At 39.7% G+C, this 4364-nt stretch overlaps 1 non-coding gene across 1 annotated transcript; it reads left to right on the top strand.

The window, feature by feature from the left end:
• The first annotated feature begins 1307 nt into the window (after positions 1–1307).
• LOC141662582 (small nucleolar RNA R71) lies at positions 1308–1414 on the top strand. Its single transcript, XR_012550690.1, has one exon. It is a non-coding gene; the product is annotated as a small nucleolar RNA R71 (small nucleolar RNA).
• The last annotated feature ends 2950 nt before the right edge of the window (positions 1415–4364 follow it).

The following is a 4364-nucleotide window of genomic DNA, read 5'->3' as shown; positions in this document are numbered from 1 at the left end:
ATGTGGGTTTTGGATCAGGCAGATCCAGCTTTTTAAAGATCGACAACGGCATCAGATTAATGCTTGCTCCCAAATCACAAAGGCACTTGTTAAAAGTTAGATTGCCAATGGTGCAAGGAATGGTGAAGCTTCCTGGATCTTTTAGTTTTGGTGGTAACTTTTGTTGCAGAACCGCGCTGCATTCTTCCGTGAGAGCAACGGTTTCAAGGTCATCCAGTTTCACCTTCCTTGAAAGAATAGTCTTCATAAACTTTGCATAACTAGGCATTTGTTCCAGAGCCTCAGCGAAAGGTATATTGATGTGAAGTTTCTTGAACACCTCCAGAAACTTCCCGAACTGTCTATCCAGCTTTTGTTGCTGCAATCTCTTAGGAAAAGGTGGTGGAGGATAGAGCTGTTTCGCCCCTGTATTAGCCTCAGGCAGAGTGTGTTCAACAGTAGTCTTCTTTGGTTCTGCCGCTTTCTCCTTTTGCTTAGATTCTTCATCTCTAACTTCAGCTTCGACTTCTTTTGCCTTTTCAGCATCAGCTACTTTTCCAGACCTTAAGGTAATAGCCTTGACTTGCTCTTTGGCTTCCTTCCTGCCTGGTACTTCCGTGTCACTGGGAAGAGTGCCAGGTTGACGATTGAGCACTGCATTGGCTAATTGACCGATTTGATTTTCCAAGGTCTTGATAGAAACTGCCTGACTCTTGCACAACAGCTTAAGTTCCTCAAAATCAGCACTAGTAGGTGTAGCTGCACTTCCCTGTTGAGGATATGATTGCCTTGTAGCATACTGCTGTGGTTGCTGGAATCCCGGTGAGTTAAACTGTTTACTTACTCCTTGCTGATGTGGTGGCTGAATAGCATTCTGATTATTCCCCCAGCTGAAATTTGGATGATTTCTGTTGTTAGGATGATAGGTCGCTGGCACAGGCTGCTGTTGTCGCTGATAATTATTCACATACTGAACAGATTCATTGACAAGAGAACACTGATCCGTAGCATGATAACCTGCACAAAGCTCACAAACCATAGCTATTTGATTAACTCCATACGTAGCCAAATAATCAACCTTCATTGATAGCGCTTGGAGCTGGGCTGCAATAGCGGTGGCTGCATCAACTTCCAGAATACCTGCTACCTTGCCTGACGTCATCCTCTGAGTTGGGTTTTGATGCTCATTTGCAGCCATCGTCTCGATAAGATTGTACGCCTCAGTATAGCTTTTAGCCCATAAGGCGCCTCCAGCTGCTGCATCGAGCATGGGCCAAGATTGGGCCCCCAAACCATTATAAAAACCAGTGATTACCATCCAATCCGGCATTCCATGATGTGGACATTTTCTCAACATTTCCTTGTAGCGTTCCCAAGCCTCGCACATAGATTCTGTAGGTTGCTGCGCAAACTGAGTAAGAGCACTCCTCATAGCAGCAGTCTTTGCCATTGGATAAAACTTCACCAGAAACTTTTGTGCAAGATCTTGCCATGTAGTGATGGACCCAGCTGGTTCAGAATGTAACCAGTCTTTTGCCTTATCCCTCAGTGAGAATGGGAAAAGCCTCAACTTGATAGCCTCATCAGTCACGCCATTATACTTAAAAGTGCTGCAGATCTCGACAAAATTCCTTATGTGCATGTTGTGGTCTTCAGTTGCCGCTCCTCCAAAAGAAACAGAATTATGCACCATCTGAATAGTGCCCGACTTGATTTCAAAGGTGTTAGCTTGAATAGTCGGATGAAGGATGCTTGACTGAATGTCATCAATTTTAGGCCGAGAAAAATCCATAAGAGCTGGATCAGCTTGAACAATACGATCTCCCATGTTTACTGGTTCTTTCTGCTCAGTTCCTGAATCCGAATCCTCAAAATCTAACTTCTCCAGAGTATCAAGAACTTCGTCTTTCTCTTCAGCTGTATCTAAGGTCCTCTTGCGAGCACGAGAACGAGTTTGCATAAACGCTTGCTAAAGTACCTGAAACACAACCGAAAAGAGTAAGTAACTACTATGTCCTAATCACTGAGTCATAATGACCAATAATGGTAAGTACATAAACTAAACAAATATGCCGAGTCCCCGGCAGCGGCGCCAAAAACTTGTTAGGGCGAAATCACGCACTAATATTCACGCAAGTATACGCGTTCGCAAATAATATAGAATACTTTCTAGTTTGTTCCCTCAGAGACTCAGACTAAGTTTTTGTCTAATTAAACTCACTCACCAATGTATGATTACTTCTCAATGTTAAGATAATAACACTTAAAATTGTTGATTAAATATTAACTATAATTAACTACTTAATTAACCACTTAACTAACACTTCAATTTATCAATAATAAAACACTCATGAGATCACAACTTCATTATTACTTCCTTCTATAGCCATTGTTATTACCTTTAGCATGTGACAGTGATGACATTAATCGAATAACACGAAACTGATAAAAGCCAACTTTCATTGTACTAATACCATTCTACCAAGCATCCACAATTAAGATAGAAGTTGAATAGTCATCAATTATGTTGAGTTCCTATATGTCTACAGAAATTGACAACACAACAATTTAAGCACAAGTTATTCCTTTTGATTACATAGGGCAAATAAAACTGTTAGAGTTACCCACTAATCATGCACAACGTACATGAACCTATGCTAGCATGGCAAGTTCTAAATCTCAAGATCCACCGTCGCTTCACAAGAGATTAACACCCTATCTTATATGTTCGCGACGCACATAAGACGAATACGCACAACCAATACTAGATATCATGCAATCATCACACACTAAAGTATTAAACAATTAACTAAAGAATTCCATAATAAATCCGTCGCAACCCCATGATCACGATTAGCCCATAATAGAACTTATCGCCATCATGGGTTCATATGAAATCATGATAATCAACACAAGAAAATAATAACTAAACTAATTATATTAAAACAGAGTACGTCACAAGAGTAAATAAGTCAAAGCAAGAAAACTAGCATCCAACGTTACAACGAAACAAGAATCACAAGAATATATGCTTCCTCCCTCGTTGCGGTGTGCTAAATCGGTCTTCTTCCTTATCTCCATCGCTTCTTGCGCCAACACAATTTAAAACAGAATCTCCTTCTTATTCTCTATGAAAACGTCTCAAATCTACTTATATAATAGTCCCATAAAACTCAGATTACATAGAAGTTGGTGACCAAACAGAAGTAGAAGTCTAAAATAATTCAGCTTTTTCCCCGACCCTGCGCGGCCGCTCAGCATTTCTGCGCGGCCGCTCAGCATTGCTGCACGGGCGCGCAGGACCCTACTGGAAAAATTCCAGGTTTGCTCCGTTTCTTCGCCGTAATCTGCCCGTTCTTTTCCTCTCTCAATGGTGAACACATGCCAAGGCTTATTCTTGATGATTCCTCCTCCGAAATGCAACTAATACCCTGAAATGCATAAACACTAGAAAAACGCATCAAATACAGAAAATACTTGATTTCAAGACACCAATTTAAGCCATTTTAAGACGTTCTAAGTGGTATAAAATGCCACTTATCAGTAGGGGAATTGGATTAACATTTAAGTGGAAGATTGGTGTTTGTTGGATTATTGAAGACTCTTCGTTGAATCATATTGATGTTTGTATTCTTAAAAACAATATCCCTTCTTGACATATGACTTGTTTTTATGGGTATCCAGAAAAGTCTCGGAGAAGGGAACCTGGGATTTTATTAGATTCTGGGGGATTCCGGGTGACTTCAATGACATGTTATATTCGTCCGATAATGGAGGCATTCACACTCACCCCCAATACCTGATAGATGGCTTTCATAGAGCTATTAAGGACTGCTTATTAGTAGAGTTGGATCTACCAGGAGGAAAGTATACATATGAGAAAAGTAGAGATTCGAAAGAGTGGGTTCATGAGAGACTTGACTGTGCATTTGCTATGAAGACTTCTTGACTGTTAGATGAAATTGATGATATCAGTATTTAATTATCTGAGTTTGCCATCAGCACTTGATATCAGAGTTTGACAAGAATGACATCATCAGCATTTGTCGTCAGTATTTGCTGATCAGTTTTTATCATCACTATTTGTTTATGTCAGTATTTGTCAGGCTGGAAATCAGGAGATATTACAGGAAGATATATTTGGAGAGATATGTTGGTGTAGGACTTTACTTATTGTAGAAATCAATAGTTGGATATGTATTAGGATTCCTTATTCACTTGTAACATATCTTCTAAATTGATTGTGTAATTGTGTTGTATATAAGCACAGATTAGGTTAACACTCTGTGTGTCGAGTATTTATATATCATACATATAACCTAGCAGCTCTCAAGGATATATACTCATCCTTTGAGAGAGTATTGTAATCAGTTTTTATTCATTAA

Source organism: Apium graveolens, chromosome 5, assembly GCF_009905375.1.
Source record: "Apium graveolens cultivar Ventura chromosome 5, ASM990537v1, whole genome shotgun sequence".
Taxonomy (NCBI): domain Eukaryota; kingdom Viridiplantae; phylum Streptophyta; class Magnoliopsida; order Apiales; family Apiaceae; genus Apium; species Apium graveolens.
This window is presented reverse-complemented; position numbering and strand designations above follow the sequence as displayed.